General features: G+C 48.6%; 1 long non-coding RNA gene across 1 annotated transcript in view; it reads right to left on the bottom strand.

Moving 5' to 3' along the window:
- Window positions 1–7,697, bottom strand: part of LOC125944754 (uncharacterized) — a 9,609-nt gene extending 1,912 nt beyond the window's left edge. The window contains exons 1-2 of the long non-coding RNA XR_007466450.1: window positions 7,633–7,697; window positions 3,204–3,269 (exon numbers count right to left, since the gene is read on the bottom strand). This is a non-coding gene — a long non-coding RNA (uncharacterized LOC125944754). The remainder of the gene's footprint in view (window positions 1–3,203; window positions 3,270–7,632) is intronic.
- Window positions 7,698–7,907: the final 210 nt, after the last annotated feature.

Genomic DNA, 7,907 nt, shown 5'->3' with positions numbered 1-7,907 from the left:
CCCTTTTCATCCTCACCACTCCAGCGTTGTGAGACGCCTGGAAGAGGCCAGGGTGTTGTTCCTTCTACCCAGCAGATGTTTGGCGTGCGTGCTGTGCCGCGCCGACATGTCGCACCCGCGTATCCTTCGAACACCGTCCGAGGTGTTCAAGCGCAAAGCTAAACCTTGCTATCGGTCTCAGTGTTTCGCGCTTTGGACGATACTGGCGAGTTTTTTTTATGAATATGGGCACATATATACTTAATAAAAAAGTTCAGAGCCCTTCCACTACGGTGAAGATGGAAGCCAGCGAAGCTGTGACTACGGTCGGTCTGCTGTAGTGAATAGTGCTATAGTGAATTTATATATTATCATTATCGATTACATTGAGCGTCTTCGGCATGTACGTCACAGAGCAAGGACACCGGCGTCTTGTTTTCGCTCGGCGCGATGGCTGAGTAGTGCATTTACTGCGCCAAGTCCGCCCCATCGTCATAGACTTACGTATGATCCACAGCGTTCATAGCCATGGCACACTGCACGGCATCGTCAGGATCCTGACGATGCCGGATCCCTAACCCTGACCTAACCTCGCCAAATTGAACACCGTCGCAGTCAAGCATGCCATCGGTAGTGCGAGTGGACTATCGCAGCAAGACTTCAATGACAAAGTACACGTGCTAGTTCAGAGAATCGAAAATTTAATCATCGCAAGCATGGCCGACAAGGAAGACGCCAAGATGCTGGTCAGCATTAACAGAATACAGCTCGGAGGCACTTACCACAAAGTCAAAGGCAACATACGAACCGCGGACGACGTCTCCAGAGGCTTCATCAATGGCCTAATAACCGGAACGAGCACCGCAAGAGTACCACAAGAGTAGAAGGCAAGCTAGAGCCGGCGCCATTAAACGAACATTCAAGGAAGACCCAGACGCCCGCTACACCGATGCGGCCAAGTATCCGCATCGAAACGCGTACACTCTCAGCGTCGTAGACTCCCGAGGCTGCGAGTTAGCATCGGCAGCCGACAAATCACGGAACCCGGAAACGGCGGAAGAAGCGGCAATCCCTCTCGCCACCACCATATGTACAGACGCAGCAGTCATTTTCACCGACTGTCAGGCCACCTGTAGAAACTTATCGAGGGGCCGCATCTCGGCTGATGCACTCAAGATATTAAAATGACGTAGCACTCCGCTCCCGTATACCTGCGTATAACCTGGGTGCCCGGACGCGAGGGACTAGAGGGGAACGAAGCGACGCACGCCGCTGCCCGCGGGCACGTCAGCTTCGCTCCCCTCACCCCACACGCTCTCCGCCCCGCGGCAGAAGAGGCGGAGGCCGTACCCACTAACTATTCGGCGATATTGCAACACTACAGGCTCGAGCGCCAGGCGTACCCTCCACCGCACTCAAAACTCGGCCGAGAAGGAAGCGTGGCCCTCAGACGCCTACAAAGCCACACGTACACTACCGGAGCGATAATGCACCGCCTCTGCCCGACGCTCCACGGCCACCTCTGCCCACTCTGCAACGTTCCCGACACCCTGGCACACTTGCTCCTGGAATGCCCGTGCCATGGAGACAGCCAAATGCAACTGGAAACGGACGCGAACCGAGCTCCACAAGCAAACGAAGACCACCTAGCCGAAACGTGGGAGGCCAAGCTCACCCTCGGTGACCTGGAAGACCAACAACTCGTCGCCAGAGGGTTCCTGGACTAAGGAACCATCTCACCTCAGGAGGATACCGGGCCTCACTCGGGACACTGTGTCATCAATAAATGTTTTTTTTCTCTCTCTCTCCAGTAAGATCCCATAAACATATACATAAGGCGGCCCGACGTTAATGGCGCCCAATAAATGAAATGAATAGTTAAGGCTCTGCGCACTGTAGGGTGGTATGCTGGTGTATTGGGTGATCTAAAGTTATAAATTTCCAGTTTAGTATAAAATTATAAGCAGCGTTGAACATGTTTTTATTCAAATACTGTCACCAATTGTGGACAATATTTCTAGAATGTCTAAAGGAAACATGATGGTAGGATGTTTGAAATAATTGAAAAAGTAATGATGAGGAATAAAAAATCTTTGTAGAAAGCTGGTGGGATGTTGACAAATTCTTCAAACGTGCTTCTATTCAATTTAAGTGGCCAATTGTTAGAACAATGTTACTAGGGTGTCTAAAGAAAGCACTAGTAAAATTGTTCATAGGAAGTTTACCGACAGCCTATGAACATGCTTCAACTTACTGAACATTCATAGGAAGTCTTAAGAAACTTGTTTCTAGACAGTAGGAAGTTGACAGACAGCCTATGAACATGGTTCAATTTAATGAACTTTAATAGCTAGGAGGCATAAATAAAGGTGTTTCTAGACAGCAGGAAGTTTACAGACAGCCTATGAACACGTTTCTATTACACTGGTGGCCAATTGTTTCTAGGGTGTTACTAGGGGGTTGTTAGGAAGCCTAACGACCGTTGGAACAATTCCTATTGACTTTGGTAGGTTCTAGTAACAATAGTCTAAAGGCGGTCTAAAAAATGTTGATATAAATTTTTATAAAGGGCTGTAGTGGATACGACTTTCTTCATAAGCACTAACGCACAATATTCACTGCTATCGTAACCAGAGGAACGAAACAAACTTCTGGATAAATTACGAATTAAAAGAAAGGACATGACAACAACTCGCTTTCAGTCTACAAAAGAGCAAATCTACCATGCGGATGATGTCTGCCGACCATTTTCAGAGGAACAGAAGGTTCCCCGGCTCGAACAATGTCGGGAGTTCCAGCCGTAGAAGGACGATGTGCTGTTTAAAATCCTACTGAACAGGAGTCCAAACAACTACGTCCTGGACTGGAAACTTTTCTAGGGGTTATAGTCGATGACTCTGTCAAATGTCGTCACCTCAAGCCGTCGCAACTAGAGAAAAATGAAGTCGTAAGAGCTGCCCCGTTGAAAGGTCCCGCCCACTGTGACGTGCTGGCCGAAGCTGTGTTTCGGGAGAATATGCTGAACTTCAGGTGAATTTAACCATACCTAGAACGGACAGGGGCGAAGTGGCGTCCACTGAACTTTAATGAAGCAATTATGGGATAAGAAATTCAATAAATATAGCACAGTATGGCGAATCATTTCGAGCAACTAGACCTCCTGATTCACACGTTCAAAAGCAGCAATCTTTAAAAGGTGCTGTTAACAAAAAGAAAACATATACCAGTGAGCAGCAGCGCCATTAGAGGAGTTGATGCAGTAAGGATGATCAGAAAATGCATCGTGGTTTCTGAAAGAAGACCAATAAAAATATTTTCTTTACAACCAACGCTCCTTACCAAAGTACCTGTTAGCCTTTTGTCGTCGTACGGGGCTGGCAAATATGCTGTGAAGCAAAGGCTCGGCCGACTATTTTTGTTTACAAAATTGAATGATAGACGTAGATACGGGATAACTTAGAAAAACTATATTTCAGACATGGATACACATAAATGATCGAACTGTGCGGCCGGTACTGTATAGTCGGGACTGTATCGAAGTTTGATTTTCCCACTATTGAACCAAAACCACGATACTCATTGCAGCTAGTTGCTTGCATCTTACATTATTCCTTCATGCGCACTGACAGTAAAACAACCGGAGATGAACACTAACACAAAGAGGTTTGCTTGTATTCGTTCAGCGTGCACCTTATACTATTTGCGGTCGTGTTGGAGGCCAATTTCTGCCGTTGCAACCAGAATGATGGAAGTTCACCGATTAGCCAACTTCCTTGTCTAAAATCTTTGTGCGTTTGTATACAGTGCACTACAGCCTCACCTTCGTGTGTTTATAGGGCACGGGAGCAGTGTGTATCCGCTCGCATTTGTCCCGTCTACTGGAGGTCGCTGTATCAATGCAATTTCTTTTTCTGAACTTAACCCCTTGTAAACCCACATCTTTTACTTTCTTCTTCTCTCCGATCTACCTGCATGTGTTGTTCACCGGTTATGACGTTGCACTGCCGAACAAGAGGTCATGGGCTCGACTTCCGATCACATTGGCGGGATGCAAAAACGCTCGTGTACCGTGCTTTGGGGTGTCACCAGGTTGGTCACCAAGGTGTTCACCAAGAACACCAGGGGGCAAAAAATATTCCGGAGCCCCCCACTATATGGCGTCCCTCCTAACCCACTGTGCGGTTTCGGGACATCAAAACCCTACAATTTATTGTCTTCTTCAATAATGTCATTAAAGCGTTGCCCTTCCTTTCACGTATACTACCGCACCTTCGCGTGTGAGGACACCCCAATCACTGCGGCGCATTATTGCTGTGCCGCCCTTGGTTGGAAGTACTTTTAAAGCCGTTAGCTTTCATTGGGAACTAACCGCGATTTATTCGTATCTAATCGTTTTCGTGAACCCAACATAGTGCTGTCTCACAGCGTGATAAAAACCGCACTGTCGTACTGGTGGTACCCTCCGGTACCATGCGGTGGTACCGCATAGTGCTACGGTAATAATGGAAGCGTTCTAACATTGTTCCCTCGTGATATTTAGCGTTTTGAGATGCTGTTGCTGAGAAGATGCGCCTCTGGCTGAAGAAGCATACGCTGCCGTTTGAGACATTTCACAGGTTGCAAACTGGTCCTTCAAGAAGTAGCACTCCAAGTACAGGTTGGATTTCGAGTATGGGTAAAGTGAGGCGGTAAGGGATGTGCCACCCATTACACATAGTGCAACGTAATGCCACAAATAACCTCCTCCCAAAGCATGCTAACAGCATTCTTGGATAGCAGCGGAGCTTGGTTCTTCATAATTTTATTTACAAATGTTAATTCATTCTCATTGAAATACAACTGACCCACCTACGTGTGAATGTTGCCGGCGGACACGATGAGTTTACTGGGCTATAGTTATTATGCCTTGTAGGAAGTCGTGGCCTCGGAGTCCGACGTCAAACTGAGGGTCGCACTCTTTCCTGCGCTACCGGGGCGTCACACGGAGGCTTAGCGGGCCCACGCCTTAGTACGAACAGAGTTGACGAGGGTTGCTTCGTTCGTGAAGATTACGAGGTCGAGAGGTAGGGTAAACGGAACGGGTGGTTCATTTACATGGAAGAGGCAAACTTATTTACAGAACAAGGGGATCATCATCGTACTGGCCGGAGTACGGAGCGCAGTACATCGTACCATGTCAGCGCTACGACATCTCAGCAGACTACATCGTCCTGGGAGAGCACGATCTACATGACAGAGCAGATGGGAGAGAGCACTAGCTACATATCTGATCAGGTGGGAGAGCACTAGCTACAACTTTCGGGTAGAGCATAAGTGATGAGCGGCAAACGTCCGCTTAAAAGCCCAAAGTCCTCCCTAGGGCCACGGTAACCTGCGGGCACACCTTCCTCCAACCGGAGCGTCCAAAGTTGCCGAAGGCTCTCCTTGAGGATGAGGGTGCGCATAAACACCACGGCGCCTTTATTCCCCGAAACCACTTGGAATGGTAGCCTCGGGTTCTCACGGCTCACTGTCACAGAGAACGGAGGGGACGCCCGTAGACAGGGGGTGTCACGCTTGACCCAATCTGGCGCGTCTTGGTTCCTGGGATGGTCCAGCCATTAGCGGGTTCGTCTGCCGAATGGCCTTGGCGGCTAGTTACGGCCGTGTGGAAACGTCGCACGCACTTTAACAGGAACTACTTGGTCCCAGCGTCGTGGTCGGTGGCCGAGTGACATCCATCAGCTCCGTAGCCGTCAAACGCGGCTCGCCTTGGTGTCACCGCTGGTCTGTCCGATGCGACGTACTGCTGACCCCACCATGCCGATTCGTCTCAGGAAATCATAAATGGTTCGAAGCTCGCTTCCCCCACTGGCCGATCGTAACAGCCTTTGCAATTTTTTTTTTTTTTTCCGTCGCGCACCTGACTGCAGTTAAACCCACTTGTAGGCTCGATCGTTATCAGAAGCAAATATATTTTGACAGGGGACACAAGCTCATTTATCGTTGTCGCACGAAGCAGTTCGCGCGCTAGAACAATTTTGAACGTCGACAGGCGCGTAAGCGAGTGTTATGCTCCTCTTCCCGTGCGTGTGCCGTCTTCTATCTTACCAGCGGAGCTGTTTAAGCTTGGCGTTGCGCCGTCCGGCGTGTAACAAAAAATGTGGGCCGATCATGGCGGTAGTGCCGAAAGGGCCCTAGCGCAATGGCACATAGGCATGTGAACTAGCGAAGCTTAGCCCGGCTAAGTCTAGATAAGCTAGGTTGGGACTACTTAAGCTTAGTCAGTCATCGATAGCCAATCAATTGCTAATCGATAATCGATCAATAATCAATAAATTCCGGGAACTGCTGGGGATGGCTTGGTAGTGCCTAGCCTAGCCCAAATACGTGGCCAATACCTTGCGATAGCCAATTGATAGCCAATCAATAGCTAATCGATAATCGAACAATAGTCAATAAATTACTGAAAATGTGGGGGATGACTTGGTAGTGGTTAGCCTAGCCCAACTACGTGGCCAATACCTTGCGATAGCAATCGAAAGCCAATCACTAGCTAGTCGATAATCATCAATAATCAGTAAATTCCGGAAAATGCTGGGGATGACTTGGTATAGAGCTTAGCGTAGCCCAAATACGTGAAATTTTGAAGAAATTTAATGGAAATCCTTCCAGAATGGACGCACTCGGGATAGGCCTTGTCGTCGATGTGCCGATTCTAGCGCGATGGCTTCCGAAGCCCAGGCGAAACGTGATCGAAGAGCCGCGGACCCCGATTTGAGAGAGCGCGACGTTGAGGCCAAACGTCAGCGTCGTCTAGCCCTCCAGGAACCCGACAAAGGTGGTGAAAGCCTCGGCAACGCTAGTGCCTATTTCCCCGGTGCGACGGCCAGGTCTCAACGCGAGTTTCTCGACCGGAACTTCGGAACCAGCTGTAGTGCGTGTTACCGGTAGTGGTTCGAGTACAACGTGGTACTCGTCAGTGCAATTCGTTCGTAGGAACACCGAAGAAACACACGACAAGCTTCGCTAACTGCCATTTCCTCGGCAGGGGAAGTGCTACTATTTGTTTTTTCCTCGTGCGGCTTTCCTCTTGTAGATTGGCGAATAGAATGCCCACGTGATTCACCTTGCCACATACAACACGTCCGGCATGTATTAACTTTTCTGTGATATATTTAGTCCGTCGTGGAAGTGGCCCGCAGTCTTGCCCCTATAAAAACGGGGTGAAGATTCTTCACGACCTAAATTAATGTTACCACCACCACCAGTTCTCTTTTATTATTACTTTTTTTCACAGCGTTGAAGGGGTGTTGTGTATAGACGTGTCTGACTCCAAAGTTATGGGCGGGTCATCGTTTGCCTCCATGGCTTCCTGTTCAGCAGCAAGCGAATTGGTCAGTGAGGTGGTCAGCAATGTATTTCGAGGCCTTCAAGGCGATTTCCCGACATCACCTTAACCTATCTGGCAATCCCGGCCACGGCGGCCGCATTTCGATGGGGGCGAAATGCGAAAACACCCGTGTACTTAGATTTAGGTGCACGTTAAAGAACCCCAGGTGGTCCAAATTTCCGGAGTCCCCCACTACGACGTGCCTCATAATCAGAACTGGTTTTGGCACGTAAAACCCCATAATTTTTTAACCTATCTGGCAAACATGTGTGTTTACTTACCTGTGTATGGCCTGTTACTTCGTTGCTCCGTAACCGAAACCAGACGTTGGCTTCGTCTCGATCTGTCACGGCTTTTTATTCTTTCAAGCCGCGCACTAGAGTGAGAGCTGAGTAACTGGAAGGTCGATTTATACTGAAATGTGTGCATTGTTCTAGGATGTTGACCTTTTTACCTGAAGCACCTTCGTTGACCGGTAGAAAGTCGGGAAAAATTCTAGTACATGTTCCTGCTAGCGTGGCCTTTCGGAACTGTAGTTGACATTTTTAAAATGTTG

The sequence above is a fragment of the Dermacentor silvarum genome, chromosome 4, assembly GCF_013339745.2.
Source record: "Dermacentor silvarum isolate Dsil-2018 chromosome 4, BIME_Dsil_1.4, whole genome shotgun sequence".
NCBI lineage: Eukaryota > Metazoa > Arthropoda > Arachnida > Ixodida > Ixodidae > Dermacentor > Dermacentor silvarum.
Note: the sequence above shows the minus strand (reverse complement) of the source record. Positions and strands in the feature narration are given on the sequence as shown.